The 20612-nt window shown below is 43.0% G+C and overlaps 1 protein-coding gene and 1 pseudogene across 1 annotated transcript in view; both read left to right on the top strand.

The window, feature by feature from the left end:
* KIFBP (kinesin family binding protein) overlaps nucleotides 1-20612 on the top strand; it is a 940192-nt gene that overhangs the window by 16817 nt on the left and 902763 nt on the right. The gene's annotated exons all lie outside the window — the stretch shown is intronic.
* The window catches only part of LOC144756469 (dnaJ homolog subfamily B member 1 pseudogene), a 29158-nt pseudogene continuing 26280 nt past the window's right edge, over nucleotides 17735-20612 (top strand).

The raw sequence follows: 20612 nt of genomic DNA, 5'->3' as shown, positions 1-20612 counted from the left end.
GCGTGGGTGAGTGGCGTTTTGAAAATGCAAAATTGTTGTTTATTTATTTTTGTTTGTGAAATAAAGTTAAATAAAAACAATTGTGCATTTTCAAAACACAAGCAGCTGTAGCCAAGGATGGGGAGCGGGCGTGTACAGTGAGAGCTTTTTGTAAATATGAAGCGGCCAATAAAGCGCGACGTCCAAGCAGCTGTACCCAGACAGTAACGTAGTCTTAATTTTAAAAAAAGTTTGTGTGCCGAGCAAGCACATAATAGCTGAAAGTAATAATCTGCTAATAAAAAACAAAAATACTAGGCTGTTGGTTAAAAGGCACAAATGTAGCAGGGTTATAATATTTTAGTGCTAATATACTTTGTAATTGTTAATAAGCAACAGAAATGCTGTGTTTGCAGAGCGCAAGAACTGCTAGCAAGCAAGCACCAATGTAAACGGCGGTGGAGATGTAGCTGAAAGTGAAACATTGTGTTGAATGAAATGGGAAAGTAAAGCAATTATCTTTTTAACCCCGCTGCTGAGGTGTATAAGTATAGGATCAATATTGGCATACACAGAGCATCAATGTAAACAGGGGGGGATATCCGAGGGGGGGTCAGTATAGTCAGATGGGACAGAACATGCACGCAGATGAACGTGGCCCCCATCGGCGGACCAGATTCACACGAAGCCTGATGCCAAATATTAAATTGCGTGCCTTATGCAGGAGAGATGCACCTGGTTAGCATAAGCTTGCCCCGTGATGCAGCAGGACGTTGGACTCTTTCTGCCGCCAGCCTTCATGCTTCGGAGGTTGGTAAACTCCGTGCCATTAAATGATGCAATAGTTGCATCTGATGGTTACAGTGCTTAGAAATGACAGAAGCGCATTATGAAGCGCTGAATCAATAAACCTGTTTGTGGAAGGAGCCCGACCGAGGGAGGAGAGCCAAGTACCTGAAATCCATAAAAAAACATAGCCTTGAATCCATAAAAAAACATAGCCTTGAATTAAATGCTGCATATGTGCCACTGGCAATGGAAGCCCATAGGTTTGTGCTAGCGCCGCCGTTGTATTTTTGAAGCTCCGTTAACTGGACATGCACTAATAATGCAGGCAGAGAAATGCCGTTGCGAAAACTGAATTAAAAACACGGCAAAAGCAAAGCATTAGTTATAGTGGAATAAAAGACAATGATAATGCAGAGGAGAAAAGCTGTAGTGAAAACACAATGAAAAATACGTGACAATCAAAGCAGTTGTTATTGCGTAAATAAACGCCAAAGTTAAAAAAAAATTACCTTAGAAGAACCACTAAGTGGGCTGAGAAATGCTGTTGCGCCGACGCAATGAAAAACAATAAAAGCAAAGCAGTTGGGGACAGTTGAAAAACAGTATCCGAAATCTAACCATTACCTGGAACGAAATGGTTAAGTAAATAAAACATCACCTTATAAGAAATGGTACGGGGTTGACGCACATGCATCGGAGACAAAACGATCAGAAAAAAGCAAAGCCTAAAACGTGAGCGAAATCACATGCTACGGGAAATGCTCTGCTCTGCTATCGATGACAAAACAAACCCTAAAACCAGCATGGGGTGTGAGTGAGGCCAAGTGCGTGCCTCGGAGGTCGGTAAACTCCGTGTCATTAAATGATGCAATAGTTGCATCTGATGGTTACAGTGCTTAGAAATGACAGAAGCGCATTGTGAAGCGCTGTATAAATAAACCTGTTTGTGGAAGGAGCCCAACAGAGGGAGGAGAGCCGAGTACCTGAAACCCATAACAAAACAAGCAGAAACACGAGAGACGGCCTGCGGCCGTCAAAGTGAAGTGGACACGGCGGGCAGGGGAGGGGGCGGAGCGGGGAGAGCGGCATGAGGGTGTGAAGCAGCAGGGGCCTGAGACGAGGACGCCTTGCCTTTGATGTGGTAATGCCAGGCAAGCGGCTGGTGGCATTGTGCACGCGCTTTCACGTGCACTGGAAGAAATCGCCTGGGAATCGCCTGATCTCGGTAAGCTCTGTTTAAGCCGCAATAGATCGAGCTCCCGCTCTCAATGCGCACATGCGCATTGAGATAGGTCGCTCGACCTAAAAATGTGTCCTTTACAATACCAATAGCTCAAACTTTCCTAATGCGAGACCTATTGCATTGCTGTGCTTCTCTCCCCTGCTGCACTCTCCTGCTCTCTAGAGATGTGGCCTAACGACCAGAGCTGCCATCTAAGTCCCGTAAATACAAAACATGTATATTCCAAATGCTATAGGTGTCACATTCGCGAAAGTTATAACTATTGGCGTTGTAAATGACAAAGCTATCAATTTAGCTATTTTAAAAACCAACAAATAAATAAAATATTTGTCATTTACAAGACCAATAGCTCCAACGTTTCTAATGCGAGACCTATTGCATTTCCAATGCTTGTTAGGCTGGCAACCATCATTGGAAATAAAGATCCACAAGTCCAAGAATGCAAAGGATATAAAAAAGAGATCGGATAACATACTCCAGCCTGAACTCTGTTACGGAGCCATACGTAGCAATGCAATAGGTCTCGCAGTTGTGAGAGTTTGAGCTATTGGCATTGTAAATGGCAATGCCTTGTAATTACGTGTTGGTTTTTAAACCATAAATGAAAGGCATTGTCATTTACAATGCCAATAGCTTAAACTCTTGCAAATGCGAGACCTATTGCATTGTAAATGCTTGTTTAACATGATGCTATCACTTTGGAACTTAAAAGGTTTTCGAATTGTAATACTGCTAACGTGGTCTATTGTACATGGTGTCCCTGCCCTCCGATCTATATTTGACAAACAACCCAGCAGGTGAAGGCACAAATTGAATGTATAAATTCTTTATTAACCGTACGATTACTTAAAATCTTTGTCGGGGTCAGAGGAGGAACATGGTGGCCTCTAGCTAAATGGCAGCGGTCACGCTCCCTCGGTTTCTTCGTTTGGGCATTATGTCGAAGGCCTGATATCTTCAAAGTTTAAAAAAATACCCTTTCCCCCCTTACTTATGGTGGTGTGCGGCGACGAGATTTCCCTTGCTGACTCCGGAGGCTGTGCGGCTGCGGCTCTGGATCTTCGCAGTGGCCCAGCGGGGGTTGGAATTTGGCACTGGGGGTGGAGAAAGGCTGCATGGGAAAGGAGACGTCGTTACGCCCGCTTCCTGCTCCGGATCGCAGGAGGCAGAGACAGCACCTGCGTTTGCGATGGCACCTACTCGAGCTCCCGGATTAGAGTCGACCACGGGGGTGATTTAGGGCTGCAGTCGGCAGCCCACCCGGTTGTAGGCTCACAGGTGGGGTGTTGGGCTCTTACTCTGTAGTATGGCCTAAGGCCTGCTTTGCGTGCATTTTATCTTAGCATGGCCTATTAGAAGTTTAAACGCCATTTTACCTTTTGCTGCCTTTGCAAACTACAATTCATAGGTGTTTTTGTAAGTTAGCCTTCACGAAGGTCTACACATGAGAAAAGGTTTGTTTTCGACATCTCTAGACTTACATCGTGCCCCTAGTCTGAAGAGTGAGTGCTGAAGCCGTCAAGGTTATCAATACATGTTAGCTGTATTTCGACATGTTTGAGTAACGCTTTCTAGACACAACAATTTGGCAGCTGTGAGCCAAGTAAAATTCTGGCGCCTTTATTATTCCACACTTGCCATGATTTCACACACTTGGAAGATGTCCGTTTCCAGGGATGCAGAGAGCTTATGCTGATCCAGATGTAATTTACTCTTAATGAGCGAAAAGGTAATGGGGTCCCACACACAGGCCTAAGACACCTTCTTTAGTGAATAAATACATAGTTCCTATACAGAGAGGGTGTTGAAACTAGGTGCTATAATACCTATGTTTACCATCATTGTAATATGATTTCTCCTTTTGAATTTTATGGAATTGTAACAATGCTGACCATATTATTTTAAATCATATGTCTGCTTATTTTGGCTAAGATACTGCACATGAGATCACGTCGTTAAAATAAATATTTTAACCTTACCTGTGTCTCTAATTTACTCCTGTTGTGGACTGGTATGAGAGTATAACAAAAGAGTGTTCTCACTTCCCACCATTCCTGAGATGCTCCTAAGTCGCATGTTCTAGGTTGTCTAATCATTGGTTACTTTGCTATAGGACGAAGAGCTAATGTGACACTGATGCTAGCTGGTTGGGGGTTTTCTAGGTAATGGGGTGAGTTACTGGTACAATCCAAACAACTAGAGAGTGAGGGAGAAAGGCACTCTTAGTCCCCCAGTTAAATATACAAAACCAACGAAAGAGTGGCTACCTGGAAAATCATGTGGGGAACACACACATGTTTGTTTTAAGGACCCTCACTCACCGACCTGGTCAGTGACATGCTTCATCATAGGGTCCCCACCTAGGAGGCCGAGTGCCTCCTTGGTGTGTTACAACGCCTGCAGCTGCAGCGGAGCAGGTTGTTTGTGTGAGGGGTCAGTGCAATTTAAATAGTAACCAAATACTACCTATAAACCAATTTATTCAAGGTGACTTGGTTGCTATTAAAAACTGGTGACGGATCTATGTTTAGCTAATAAATGTAGCCAGGAGGATCCGATTTAAATAAGAACGTGTATACTGGTCAACATGTTTCTGCTTTCATGTGCAAATTCTGCAACCTTTCATCAGGACCTAGATAAAGACCATGGCGGTATACGCTCACTAAGGCGTACCCTAACCTCTGGTCTAATGTGTGGGCAAAACTCACGGTTTCACCATGTTGATCAAACGGAATTTCCGAGATCAGTCGTAGCCTGCAAAAGAAAAAACTACACACCACGTATATTCTTTAAACAGTTCAATATGTTTTTGTTTTCCCAGTTGGTGGCTAAGTACTCATCACAGCTGTTCCCTGAGTAAAGTGATTTAACAGACCTGAAATTCATTTGTGCTCAGGCGTTCCAATACATCCCCACCATGCTATATGTCTGTGGAGTGAGTTGTGCAAGAAGCTTTCATGCATCAGAAGGTATCCTCAAAATATCACAGGGCAAACTCTATTCTAACCCCCAATTTGAGGGCAGTTTAAGGTTCAAGTGCCGATCGCTATTGGGGTAAATCTTTTTTGCGAAGTGTGATGTAAAAAATACAAAACGTGTCCGTTAGCTCTTGTGGTCCTAGCACTATGGAGAGTGCGCTATGGGCATACACAGGACTTCGGTGCACGGATAAAAACAGCGGCATGCGGGAGAAACGCGGATTACTTAAAATAATGATGCAGCTTGCATCATGGATCTCAAGATGTGGGATCTGCCTGGAAATTACTGCGGAGGATAAAGGATAGTAAGGGTACAGTCGCACATTAGCTCGTATGTTGAAGCATAAATAGGAACAGAGTGCCGTCTTTGATTAACATTGGCCACTTACTTCCAAATGAGGCAAGATCCCGCCGTACACCTAACAGGTTTCGTCTTGGCCCGAATGTTATGGAAAATCGGCGTTGGGTCCCTAGAAAAGACTTGTTCCGGGTCACGTGAGGCGAAAAACGCTGGTGTAGCGCATGACTTCATCACGTTAGGTGTGAAAAGACTAGAACGTGTGGACCACTTCCCGATATATTGAATGTTCCCAACTTTAATGTTTAATGAGGTGCAAAGAGACACATTTATTTGTATGATGTCAGTATTTTGTGTTCAAGTGCGCTCGAAGGTATGCACATTGCTAGTGTCACTGTGATAAATTAATAGTGATTCTTGGGAAAGCACTAAAATCGTGTACCACATTTTACCACCCAGGCGTCTATTTAAAATAAACCGCAGCATTCGGGGACCAAATAGCGCCGGGAGACATGTTCAGTTTCATAATACCAATATCATTATTCGAATGCGCTCAAACTGAGCACCTGACCGGTCTCAATGAGGGTATGTAATTTTGGTGCCCGGGAACGCACTAAGCTCAGGTACAGCATCCTCTCACCCAGATATCAATTCGGGAGGGGCAGTCTTCAACCATATAAGCTGAGAGTGAGTCATACTAAAGTTCCCTCAATTATGAACTGTATAAAGAGGGGTACTATAAAAGGTGGCACAAGGCATGACTACAGATTCAATCGGACAAGACAAATACAGAACCACTCGGACAGGGAAGATGGTTATCTCAGAACAGACCCCCACGGGATGTTGTCATTCAGCCCTTGACGGTGGGTCGACAGACGATATATCCATCGTTGTTCTTTTTCGAATAATGTCTGCTGGGGGCAGGGACCTGGTTTGATCTGCTCTATGATAGTCCAAGTCAGATCGTTGGTGGTATGGTTCGAGGCCAGAAAATGATCTGTGAGTTTGGTACTTGCCTTGCGGCACCTAATATTGCTCCGGTGTTCGCACACACGTTGCTTAATCTTACTGGTCGTCATTCCCACATACATTAGTTTGCAGGGGCAGGTAATCAAATAAACCACGTTCGTGGAATTACAGTTAGTGTGGGTTGTTTGTCGCCAGACATTCCCTGGTTCCAGATTGAGTTGCTTGGTTGCTGTCGTCAGGTGGCACACACTGCACGCTCCACACGGGAAATGGCCTGTCACAGGTGGTAGGCCCCATGCATTGGTGATTGTTTGGATGGGAGCAGAGTCTTGGGCCTTGGGGCGGGTATGTACGAGGGAATCCTTGAGGCTCCTGGCTCTTTTGTATGAAAAGAGGGGCAGCTCCCATTGATGGTTATTGCTTTCTAAGATTTTCCAGATCAATTTGCTGACTTCATAGGAGGCGCTGTTGTACGTCGTCACACAGGTTAAAGGGATGTCCCCTGGGGCCTTAGTGATGTCCTCAAGGAGAGCTTCCCTGTTCTGGTTGCGAGCTCTCTTGTAGCTTTTCTTAAGGATCCTTTCCGGGTAGCCCCTTTTCTTCAGTTTTTGGGTAAGTTCGTCTGCCTGCGTCTTGAAAATTGCGACCTCACTGCAGTTACGCCGGAGTCTCAAAAACTGTCCGAAAGGAAGATTTTCACGTAAGGGGCATGGGTGGTAGCTGGTAAAATGTAATGGATTGTTCTTGGCTGTAGGTTTATGATGAGTCTGTGTCTGGAATGAGTTCCCAACCTTAGTAATCGCAACATCCAGAAACACCATTTCCTCCTTGTGGTATGCATAGGTGAATCTAAGGTGAGGGTCACAAGTGTTGATCCAGGAGAAAAAGTCCAATAATTTTATTTTCTGGACCCTGCCAGATGACAATCACGTCGTCTATATACCTTCTCCAAAAATTCAGGCAAGGGAGGTATGGATTCTGATCCGAAAGGATGTATTTCTTCTCAAAATTGAAGACGTACAACCCAGCCACACTGGGGGCAAAACACTGTCCGTCGAGGTACCCCTTGATTGTAAATAGAGGTCCCCTTCGTATTCGAAAAGGTTTTTCTTCAGAGCCAGGGTCGCGCATGCGATGACAAAATCCCTGGGGGTGACCTAGTCCCACGTGGTCTCTTCAAGGGTCGCCTCTATCACTCTGATGGTGTCATCCTGCGGAATGCAGGTATAGAGGCTTACTATGTCCTGGGTTACGAGAAAGATGGGTTCCACCTCCAGCTCCATGTCTCGTAGTAGAGCCAGAAGGCTCTTAGTGTCCTTCAGATATGTACTGGTTGATTCGACCAGAGGCTTCAGAAAGAAATCGTAATAGCGAGATAGAGGCTCCAGTAGTGATCAATTCCCGATACAATCGGCCTTCCAGGTGGGGGCATACGATTTTTATGCGTCTTGGGTAGCGTATAGAAATAGGGGATGATGCCCTTAGTAGTAAGGAGGAAGTCTGCCTCATGTTTGGTAATGTGTCCTGATGCTTCTGCCTCTGTCACCAGGTCCACAATAGTTGCCCGCGTGTTGGTGTAGGGTCTTCCGAAAGGCGGGTATAGCTGTCTTCATCGGACAAGAGGCGTCTGCACTCTTTGTCGTACGCTGCTGCATCTTGTATTACCACGCCCCCGCCCCTTATCGGCCGATTTTTATCACGATCTTGGGGTTGTCCTGTAAGGAGCGGAGGGCCTGGAATTCAAAGGCTTTTAGGTTTCTGTATGGTGTCCCCTCTTCAAAGGATTCTATGTCGTTAAACACTGCTTGCTCAAAAGCAGTGATATCTGGGGGCACACAGTGAGGTGCTGGGGTAAAGGTAGATTTCAGCCTAAACCCGGTATCACCCTGAATAATCTGAGTGCACTCGGAATCCTGTTTTTCAAAACAGCTCTTTAATTTCAGCTTACGAAAAATTCTGATAGCTCACAATGGAGCTTAAACCGATCCAGTCGAGCTGGAGGTATGAAGCCAAGGCCCTTCTCCCGGACATCTTTTTCTGCTTCTGTTGATCCAGCGGCCTATAGGAAATATGCCATAAGCTATGCTACCCAACTCCACAATATACACTATTAATCATAAATCAATCACAAGGCCCATAAACTAACATGACATATTTTGACCAACTGAATCATGTGACCTAATTAACCTATTCACAAATTATATACATTTATATACAACCGCGGTAAATGAATTCATCATACTTCTACAAACCTCACAATTAATTAAGCCACTGTGGCGAAAGGATCTGCTAATGGTAACCTAAACTCATGAAATAACAAGGCCAGCTTGTTTTTCAAAGTAAAATATTTATTAACTATTTATTTAGATAGTGAATTAGAAATCTTTATTAAAGCATTTTTATTAAAATCTTTGCAAATGGTAATGACATTTTCAAGTTAAATCAGATACATAATTCAAATAGAAAATAACAGTTTTAGCATCCTCAAATCCTAAGTCCCTAACTACACTTGCTATATTAGAGAATGAAGGGTAAAAGTCTTTAAAGTCTCTTATGTGCTCCAAGAAAGGTCCAACAGCACGTCACACCCATCTAAAGGTCAGCAAGAAGCAGCGCTCTCTTCCCCGGGGGAAGAGTTTTTATACCCTTTCTACGCTAAACTAATCTAAGAAAACTTATATTTTTCTGCTGAAGTCAAAGTCTGATTGGCTGTCAAGCGACAGGCCATCGTGTCGTTCCATTTTTTAGAACATCAGTTCCGTCACTTTCTTAGAGTCCATTGTTTTTAGCTTTCGAATTGCGAGGCTTCCTCCAGTTTGCAACATTTACTGAAAGAAAATCATAACTTCCTCGGCTTGTCAAACTCCTCTGCCGGTTCCTGGCCTTGGCCTTGCTTGACTAAAGAACAGTCAGCTCATCACGTTTCATTTTTCTCATTACGTCAATAAGTTTGGCAGGGATTTCGACCACATTTGGACTCTTGCCTTCTCCGAGCAGAATTTTGCCAATCACGTATGCACTAGGCCCAAAACCACTTTTACGATAACTATTATATAAACAAACACAAAAGAATAATTAATGAAAGAAATACAGTTTGTTCTGTTACCCACCCACCATTGCTAATGATTAACCCATTAGTCTAAATTACCTAGCAGAAGCACACAAACAAAGCAGCATTTATATCTACCATTCTTCATTTAATCCAGCAGGATTCTCCATGCACCTGTAAAGGAATAAAAGACACCACGTAGACAAAAGCATACATAAAATAGGCACATGCCATTAATTAAAAGAGCCGCAATTAGTTATGACATGACAATAGACAGGATTCATTTATTAATTTCCACATACAAGAAGATGCAACATAATGCACGTTTATGAGCACACATGTTAATTTCCCACATGTTTTGTGTGAATGCAACTTTTAAAACTAGGTTGAATTAATACACACAGCACAGATCATTAGTATTATTAATTCAGTTATGGAAGTGTGACTTCACGAGCTGAAATGAATACATTTCTGAAACTCGCTTCATCAACTCCCTCATCTGATGATTTCCAAATCACCACACCTAAAATTTTTATCTAAAATGAGTATGATTTCATTTCACTGTGTTAGTATTTCTAAAGACTTGTTTCAGCTGTTTCTTTGCAACTATCATATTGAGCTCTACGTAACTCTTCCAGCTCTACCTCCCTCTCATGTTCCTTTCTCATTTTGTAAATTCTTCTCTTTTCCTTCATGTACTTCTTTCTCTTGTGTAACATGCAACTGACCTTCAACAAAACTATCACAAAAATTATTACAAACAAAGGTGTTAAAATCTTGCCAAGAACTGAACCACCAATCTCTTGAAACCAGGTTTTGATAGCCTGAAATCTTTTTGAAAGACGCTCTGAAAAATCATCCTCTTCTAAGGGAACTATTTCTGAATGCATCTCTGTCATGTTCCTAATGTACATTTCAATATTCTTGCTCTCGTCTGGGATATACGTACAGCAGTGCTGGACATGTAAAATGCCACAGACTCCTCCCTCTTTTGCTAGGAGTATGTCCAAGGCAAGGCGATTCTGCATCACCATCGATCTGATTGCAATGACCTCGGTATCCACTAATTGGAAACCACCAGCTGTGTCAGTTGACAATCTATCAACAATTATGGACAATTTTCTGATTCTTCCTGCATTCAGGGTTATACCTACTAAAGGTATCACAGCCTCAAAAATGTCTCCCAAAATTTCTGAGAAACTTTCTCTTTTATACCTGTTTACATGATTACTGATTTCAAATGAGCCCTCTGCATTTCTGTCAACATGAAATATTTTTGGAAAAACAAGACCAACAAAACATGTTCCGTACCAATGGTCCGGAAGGTTATAATAAGCTTTATCCCCACAGATAAAATAAATCCCAGGAAAAAATTGGGTCTTTACCACCTTTGAATCCCCAACCCCCCATGATTTGATAAGTGTCCTCACAATTACTAGCACCTACAAAGTAATTATCAAAAAGTGTATTATCTCTCCTAATGCAAAGCTTGCCACTAATTGGCTTGTCTATGTGGATTGCAACATTGTCAAAAGATTTGCCATTAAACTTTTCGTCCTCCTTCTGCCAGAACTTGGATTTGGTCTGTTTGACCATCTCATTTCTTTTATAGATTGCCCTTCTCTCCTCAACAAGATTCAGGAAAGTCTTTTCCTCAGCTCTCAATTTGCAGGTTAGATTATTTCTGTAAGCATACTCATAAGTGAGTTCATTAGTAACTAAAAAGAATTCCCTCATCTGTTTAGCTTGTTTATGTTTTTTTAAAGCCTTCTCAATTTTCAGGTTAGCAAAAATCTCATCGTAGTTAGAATAATAATACTCCAAGCGACCAGTCTGATAAAATAAACTAGCTATCACACTGCAGGTTATGCCATAAGTAAGAGGAAGCATATTGTATGTCACTCCCTCAGAAACAGAAGCAGGTAACTTTACACAAATGTAGCAATCATTGACACCCATAACCTTAACATACTCTCCCAAAAGCCTCGAAAATGTATTGCTAGAAAAATCACCAACATACCTATCTTGATGAGCCTCTGGTCTGTGATCAATAACTTTGTTAGCTCTGCCTGTTGCACTATGTTTGTCTTGACTAACTGAAGCTTTGCTTGTCATATTGACTTTGTACATCTCCTTATCGATCCCGAAAGGAAAGATGACAGCTAAAAGTAACCAGAGCAGAATTAATATGAGCATACATATCAGAGTCATCTTACAGCAATTTTTAAGAATGGAACATTTCGAAGTACCACGCTTCAAAACAAAAGGCATTTTCACTAGCCTTATCACAGAAAAAGAAAACAAAAATTTAAAAATCTGTCTAATGTAAAACCTACATTTTTAAATACCCCCCTTTAAAAATTTTTTTTTTTTAACCCTCTAACAGCGTTTCTTCGACCTTACGTCACAAGTTATTTTCCAACTAAACACAATTTCTTCGACCTTGTGTCACCTAACACAATTTCTTCAGCCTTATGCCAAAAACAGAAACCTAAATTCTAACAGATTAGTACTTCAATCATTGTCACTATTGTCTTCAACTTCTTCCTGACTGCTACTATTTATCTCAACTACAGGCGGTATTATAATATAAGCCCATTCAGGAGACTTATACTTTTGATTTTGCTTTAAAACTCTCTTTGTTTTTCTTGAGATAACTTCTATTTTCTTTCCTTTCTCTGCTTTCTTTTCAGGATCCTCCTGACTAGTTATCTCATTCGTACATAAACAAAAAGAGAGAGGTCAGATCAATCTCTGATCAAACTTTCAGGGATTTTTAAAGACCACACGAAACGGAGTCAGAATAAGGTTAGCACACCCTATTTGGGTGATAAAGAAAGCCCTCACACACCGACCTAGTCAGTGTCATGCTTCATCATCGGGCCCCACCAAAGAGGCCGAGTGCCTCTTTGGTGTGCTACGACGCCAGAAAGACTGCGGAGCTGGTTGTGTGGGGAGGGAGTGCTCTAGATTACAGTGAAATAATTAAAAGTGCCTTAGAAAGGGTATCAAAAACAAAATTTAATGAGTGATCCCTAAGGCACAAAGAGTATTAAGTGTCTGGATTTAGTTGCCAAGGTTTATGGTTGGTTAAATACAGAATATACTCAAAATAGTTTTCTTAGTCAACATGTTTCTGCCATAAGGGTGGTTGTTAATTACCAAGGCATTCGTCAGGACTAAACCCCGGCGGTATGGGCTCTCTAATCACCCACCCTAACCTGGGGACGTGAAAGTGAAAATTAAAAAGGTGAAAAAAGTGCTTAAAAATGGGGGAAGAGTAAGTTACTCATTACAAAAAACTCCTTAAATTTTGGAGTGTTACAGCACCTGTAAAGAAGAAGGAACAAACAAACAGAAGACAAACATCAACATAATTAATATGTGCCCTTCTGAATTGTCATCGTGCTCCATGATATGTGGCTTAAAAGTGGTTTTCCCAAAGTAACCAATGAATTTACAGCACCTTCCAGATAGCCCCTAGAGGAAGATAGCGAATAACTCTGGGAAGTGCAGTGCTAAGGGTGTACTATTAACAAACTAGAATGGGGGGGTTTTAAAAACAAATGCGTGAACTCCTTCTGAAGGGATCAATGGACCTCAAAGGTCTGTGCCCCTCAAGCTGGTATCTCTAGATAGAAATCTCACTTTCAAAAGGGGCGCTATTAGCACCATGGGTCACGGGAGGGGATCGGAGCGAACCTGGCACATCCTAGGAGAAAAGGAAGAACCATTGCAGTAACCTGTGCAAATGTGGACACTTAGCTTATATTGTAGAAGAAGAGCGACCTCGAAAGTGTCTACTCACACCCTCAGTGCTCTCGATCCGCCGGAAACCTAGTTGTGGCCTCGATACCGGACCCCGAAGATGGGAAATCGGGGCCGGCAATGCGGATCTTAAGGGAAAAACAATCGCGTCTGCGCGCTGTTTCCGGATGGGCGTGTTCCGCCGCAAAGCGAGGCTTGGAACGCACCCGCCCACCCTGGAAGGTACGGTCCGGAGTGAGAGCGAGGCTTGGTTGCCGTCAAGCTCTCTCAATGGACCCCCTGATACAGCGGTGCTGTGTGAGCGGAACTGAAAAGTAAATCGCCGCGCTAGTGCCAAATGTTTGGAAATAGGGGCGCTGGCTTTGAAATAAACCCCAATTAACAATGGATCAGAGGTAGAATATAACCGCATACCAAATGGAGTGGGCGTGGCGCACCGCGTGTTTGTCAAAGTTTTTTGGAAAGGTGATAAGAGTATCAAGGTGAAGGTGCTCCTACAGGCGGCGTAACTGTTCAAAGTACGTCCTAAATGGTTGAAGGGTTGAGTGCGCTACAAGGGTGTAGGCGCATCCCTGTGGTGGGCACACTTATGTGGAGCTGTGCGTGGTGAGACAACACAGTGGTTTCCAAACAATTGTAATTAATAAGGTTCCAAAGTTGAATGTTTCAGGTAAGTTTTTAATCCAGGTTTGTCATATTATATTCATATGAATTAGCAGACCATCGTTTCATATCGTCTGAGAATGTACATAGCTCCGATGCATTTCGGACAATGGTGTCCTTTCTCAAGGAGCTCTAAAACAAAGAGGATATATAGCCACATCAATATCGTTAAAAGTCAAAGAATACAAAACATGTAATACATTTCAGTGTGTCAAGGATAATTTGACAATTATTCAACATGCATCAAATGGTCGGTGAAGCAAGGAAAGCAGACTGTGGAAATTAAATAGAGGATTGGCTTAGGGAGCGTGAAAGAAGAGAACTAAGGGAGCATGAAGACGAAAAGTGTGGGCATAGTAAATCAGGTGAACCATACGGGCTTAATGAAGCGCAGTACCATGGATCGGGTGCGGGGACGCAGGATAAGAAGGGCGCTCTGGTTTCGACATGGGAACGAGTGAGTAGTAATGGCTCGGGCGAGCTTCAAAAGCAGCAATGCGTAACTAAATCAACGAGCGAACCCGTTAAAAGGTATACGGGTCGCTGAAACTCTGCTGGGTGGCGGGTTGCGGAAAAAGGTGGTGCCATAAAGCTTACCGGGTCAGTCTCATCAGCGGGACCGGTAGAGGCGGTCTGTGAAGGTGGAACTCCGCGGAGTGAACGCGGAGTTTAGGGGAAGGGTGTAAAAACAAAAAAAGGACTAAGTGAAATGTGGATGGGTCGGATCATAAGGAAACAAGGGTAGCCATCTTGGAAGGGAAATTGGGAAGTGAGCTTCCTGCCTCAGTAATGTGACATGGTTGAGAAAATGACTATATCAAAAGCAAACAGCAAGACAGTGTTACAGTGCATCAAAAAGTGCCCGAGGGCGGCATTACAAATAGCAACTTAGCTCAGTCCGGTCATTGAGACCAAAAGGTTTCTGTGATTGTAGCCTGTACATCCAGGCTGTTTCTCTCTGCAGCAGCGCCTTGTTGTTGTCTCTGCCTTCTTTTTGTTGGACAATCTCAAGAACCAAATATTTAAGTTGAGATATATTGTGGTTCGCTTCATTGAAGTGAAGCGCAATGTTCGATTTGGAGTTCTTGGTCCTGATATTGGACTTATGCTCGTTCAACCTTGTTTTGATTTTCCTACTTGTCTTTCCCACATATGTTTTGCCACATGGGCACTTCAGGAGATAGATTAAGTTTGAAGAGTCGCATGTAGCGTCGACGTTCAGTTTGATATTAAACCCTCTCATTGGATGGCAAACGGTGTTGCCTTTAATAACATTGTTGCAATTACTGCAATGGTAACATGGCCGAGTTCCAGTGTGGATGATAGATGTGTTTGCAGCAAGAGGCTTGGATAGAATTTCCTTAAAGTTCATTGGCCTGGTGTAGGCGAAGATCGGGGGATCATGAAAGAGGTCGCCGAAATCCGGTTCTGATGATAGGATGCGCCAATGTTTCATAATGATCTGTTTATATTGGTTGCTTGAGGTCGAATACCTTGAAACCAATACCATTCTCTGGCTTTCAGTTTTAGATTTGCTAGCTAAGGCATCTGTTCTTGAGATGTTGGATATGCGATCCATGACGTCTTTAAGGATGGTCTCAGGGTATCCTCTCCGTTGGAATCTGGATGCCATGTCTGTGATTTGGTTCCTTCTGATGTTGGGGTCAGAAACAATCCTGGTTACTCTAAGCATCTGGCTGTAAGGTAAATGTCTCTTGAGAGAGTCTCGATGTAAGCTGCTATACAGTAGCGCGTTATTGCGGTCTGTAGTTTTCCTGTAAAGATCCGTCTGTATACCTTGTGGGGTTATTTGAATGAGCACATCCAAGAAGGCAATTTCTTGGTGGTTGATGTTCCAAGTAAAGTCTATACGGTCGTCCTTGGTGTTGAGATCCATTAAGGCCAGTTCTAAGCTTTCTTGGGAGCCTTTCCAAATAAAAAGTAGGTCGTCGATGTAACGTGTGTAGAGTTTGAGGTTGTCCATCCAAATTCTGTTCTGGTATATGTGGTTGTGTTCAAAATTACCCATGTATAGGTTCGTATAGGTAGGAGCCGCACAATTCCCCATAGCCATTCCGGACATTTGTAAGTACCAGGTTTGGTCATGTTCAAAGTAACTGTGGTACAGGGTATATACCATCAATTCTAGAATGAAAGGTTTTAAAGAGTCGTTGATTCCTGATGAAAGCAAGGCTTGTTCCACCGGGTTAATGCCTCCTTCATGCGGAATGGAGGTATATAAACTTCTCACATCTGCTGTGCAAAGAATCAAGTTCTCATCTTCACAAAATTCCATGGTCAATAATTTATTTAGTAGTTGTGTAGTGTCCTTAATGTAACTGGGTAAAGATTGGACCATTGGTTGCAAATACCGGTCTATAAATTTGCCAGTGGGCTCATGAATTGATCCTCTAGTGGAAACGATTGGACGAAATGGTGGGTCCAACAAGTTTTTGTGTATCTTCGGGAGCATGGTTATTGACGGACTCCGTGGATGTTCCATGATTAGATATTTCTTGGTTCTTTCTTCAATGACTCCATCAGTTGTGGCTTTGTTAACGATGGACACTAATTCCCTTTTGTATTCATTCGTGGGATTACCGTCTAAAGGTAAGTAGACATCACAGTCCATGACATGTTCTATGGTTCTCTGTCTGTAAAGATCCGTGTTAAGGATGACGAGAGCGCCTCCTTTGTCAGCTTTCACGCATTTTATCGCCTGATTTTTTGCAATGTTTCTGAGAGTGTCCATGTCTTTGTTGGTGATGTTCTTATGAGTCTTTTTACGAAAGTTAATCTTGGAGATATCCTGTTTCACCAGAGTTTCGAACATGTCGATGCTTTTGTGGCTGACTGGTGGTATGAAGGTACTAGAGGGTCGTAAACCCAACAATTCATCTGGTTTTTGGTTGGTAGCGGGATCCAAAACTTTTTCAAAGAAGTGTCTGAGGCGAAGTTTCCTTGTGAGTTTGAATGTGCTAACATCCAATTCAAGGAGGTTGGTGTCACTGGTGGGAACAAAAGTCATGCCTTTTTGAAGAATCTTGGTTTCGTGATCGGTCAGGGTAGTGTTCGAGATGTTGATCACTAGCGGTGCTTCCTGGTTTTCTTGTTGGTCTTTGGGGGTTGTTGAGTTTCTCCGTTGCCTTTTTCCAGCCCTCTTCCCCCGTCGAGGTCTGCGGTTTTGTCTGTGCCTTCCCCTAAAAAAGACTCAGTGGAGGTTAAATCGATATTTTGGGTTGAAGGTGTTTCACTAGATGCTTGAGCAGACGTGGTTGGTCCTGCGGGTGCTCTTCTAGGGGGTCTGTTGGTATTATCACTCCCGAAGATGAGGTATCTGTGTTTGGGTTAAAGGGTTTGTTTCTGCGGCGCTGGGCATAAACATCAGCCCACGTATATACCTCCCCTAGCTTGTAGTCCAGGGTGTCCCGTCGAAATTTGCGTATCTTCCTTTCATTTATTTCTCTTGTGTGTCTGTCCAGTTGAGCAGAAATTTCTTCTAGTGTCGCATTTAGTTCTTCAGGGGTGCTCAATTCTTTTAATTCACTTTCAAGCGTTGTTATCTCCTGAGTGAGATCAGATAGTATGCCAGATAATTCCTCCACAATTAACAAGATCAAGTCAAGGCTGCACTTATTTAGGATTGCGTTCCATCTCTCAATGAATTGTTTGGAATTTTTACAGAGTGACGGTTTCAATGCGATCCGTAGGCCACGGGGAATGCGGAGTACCTTGTGATATTTTATCAAGGTGTTGGCGTGTAGCTTCTGGTTAATTCGACGTCTTGATAGATAAAGAAGTTGCTTGATGCATTGTTCCTTTGTTCTGCTGGTCGCAGTTTGTGTTAGGTCATCGCTAATCAAAGCGTATATCCTCTCTGTGGCGTCTGTATCGAAAACTAAGGTTTCAGCTCGAGCTTCAGTGGATTTGGATATCTCTTCGTACTGCATGTTGTTAGGTGCGTGCCGTCAAGCCCATTAACATAAATGGGCTTAACGATGACATCCCATATCGACCAAGATCATTGCTGTGTCATTGTCTATATCAGCACTAGGTACCCAACGATCAGCGCTCTGTGCCCTGTATAGTTGGCTTATTGATCCATGTAGCGGTTATATTCTACCTCTGATCCATTGTTAATTGGGGTTTATTTCAAAGCCAGCGCCCCTATTTCCAAACATTTGGCACTAGCGCGGCGATTTACTTTTCAGTTCCGCTCACACAGCACCGCTGTATCAGGGGGTCCATTGAGAGAGCTTGACGGCAACCAAGCCTCGCTCTCACTCCGGACCGTACCTTCCAGGGTGGGCGGGTGCGTTCCAAGCCTCGCTTTGCGGCGGAACACGCCCATCCGGAAACAGCGCGCAGACGCGATTGTTTTTCCCTTAAGATCCGCATTGCCGGCCCCGATTTCCCATCTTCGGGGTCCGGTATCGAGGCCACAACTAGGTTTCCGGCGGATCGAGAGCACTGAGGGCGTGAGTAGACGCTTTCGAGGTCGCTCTTCTTCTACAATATAAGCTAAGTGTCCACATTTGCACAGGTTACTGCAATGGTTCTTCCTTTTCTCCTAGGATGTGCCAGGTTCGCTCCGATCCCCTCCCGTGACCCATGGTGCTAATAGCGCCCCTTTTGAAAGTGAGATTTCTATCTAGAGATACCAGCTTGAGGGGCACAGACCTTTGAGGTCCATTGATCCCTTCAGAAGGAGTTCACGCATTTGTTTTTAAAACCCCCCCATTCTAGTTTGTTAATAGTACACCCTTAGCACTGCACTTCCCAGAGTTATTCGCTATCTTCCTCTAGGGGCTATCTGGAAGGTGCTGTAAATTCATTGGTTACTTTGGGAAAACCACTTTTAAGCCACATATCATGGAGCACGATGACAATTCAGAAGGGCACATATTAATTATGTTGATGTTTGTCTTCTGTTTGTTTGTTCCTTCTTCTTTACAGGTGCTGTAACACTCCAAAATTTAAGGAGTTTTTTGTAATGAGTAACTTACTCTTCCCCCATTTTTAAGCACTTTTTTCACCTTTTTAATTTTCACTTTCACGTCCCCAGGTTAGGGTGGGTGATTAGAGAGCCCATACCGCCGGGGTTTAGTCCTGACGAATGCCTTGGTAATTAACAACCACCCTTATGGCAGAAACATGTTGACTAAGAAAACTATTTTGAGTATATTCTGTATTTAACCAACCATAAACCTTGGCAACTAAATCCAGACACTTAATACTCTTTGTGCCTTAGGGATCACTCATTAAATTTTGTTTTTGATACCCTTTCTAAGGCACTTTTAATTATTTCACTGTAATCTAGAGCACTCCCTCCCCACACAACCAGCTCCGCAGTCTTTCTGGCGTCGTAGCACACCAAAGAGGCACTCGGCCTCTTTGGTGGGGCCCGATGATGAAGCATGACACTGACTAGGTCGGTGTGTGAGGGCTTTCTTTATCACCCAAATAGGGTGTGCTAACCTTATTCTGACTCCGTTTCGTGTGGTCTTTAAAAATCCCTGAAAGTTTGATCAGAGATTGATCTGACCTCTCTCTTTTTGTTTATATACGATTGGTTGGGGACTGAGAGAGTGTCTCCTTTCCCTTGCTCTCCCTTTGTTGTTGAGTAGTTATCTCATTCACCTGTTCCTTTGATCTCTTTATTAACCTGACTCTCAGCCCTCCGTTTTCACTTGGCCAGGTATCACCTTTTCTTAGTAATTTTCTCTTTGGTTCAGTCACATTAGATTCTGTTTTCCACGATCTTTTTCTAAATTTCCTTATTTGAGATTCTTCATCACTTTCATCAAATTCACTGTCAGAAATTCCAGCTCTTGACTCAGGTTCTTCTCTACTCTGCAGCCTCACTCCGTTAGGAACATTACTTCATAACTGGTACTTGGCAATTCGTCTTCCTCCGCTTCTTCAATTACCTTCATCTTCCCAGTATCAGATTTCTTGTTCCTGCTTTCAGAGCTTCTTTTCTGCTTTTCGATACTCTCCTGGTCTTGCTTTGAACCTGATCAGACTCTCCTCCTGTTTCTGCTCCTTTTTCTTTATCTTGATCAGATTCTTTTGCTTTTTCTGCTTCTTTGTTAGATTCTTCTGCTGTTTCTTTTTCTAGCAGATCTCCATCATTGTCAGAATCTACTACAATAATTTTCAAGTCTTTTTCAGTCAAATCTCCATTCACAGATGTATTTTCCAGATGTCGACCTCCCTGTCGATCTTCAGAATCTGGATTTTCTTCAGCTTCTTCTTCAGAATCTGAATCAGCTGTTGTATCACTCTCTTCATCAGAGTTCTCAGGTGTAGGTATAGGAATAGTATGACTAGGATGAATCCACCTTTTTATTCCTCTACACTTTACTGCATTTGTTGTCACAAGTATCACCTGTCTCGGTTTCTGCCACCTCGGCACCAGACAGTTTCTTCTTCGGTGAACTTTTGTTCTCACCCAATCTCCAGGTCTCAGATCATGCGTTTGCACTTTGTCTTTTGACTGTACTTCAGTTCCCACCTGATTAGACACAGAAGTCACGACGTCAGAAAGCTTCTTACAGTATTCCAAAATTGCACTGTCATTAATGCTCAACAGTTTTCCTACTGGTATAAATGCTTGTCTCATGACTCTGCCCATTATGATATCATGAGGACTCAGACCTGTCTTTTTATCTGGTGTACTTCTTAGAGTCATCAGAACAAGTGGAAGAGCATCTGTCCACTTTATGCCTGTAGCTAGACACATTTTCCCTATTCTGTTTTTAATCGTCCCATTTATTTGCTCTACAACTCCAGATGCCTCTGGTCTGTATGCACAGTGTAACTTCTGCTCAATGTGTAAGGCTTCACAGATTAATTTCAACAGTCTGTTATCCA

Source organism: Lissotriton helveticus, chromosome 5_1 (genome assembly GCF_964261635.1).
Source record: "Lissotriton helveticus chromosome 5_1, aLisHel1.1, whole genome shotgun sequence".
Classification (NCBI taxonomy): Eukaryota; Metazoa; Chordata; class Amphibia; order Caudata; family Salamandridae; genus Lissotriton; species Lissotriton helveticus.
The sequence above is the reverse complement of the archived record's forward strand: the minus strand, read 5'-3'. Positions and strand labels throughout refer to the sequence as shown.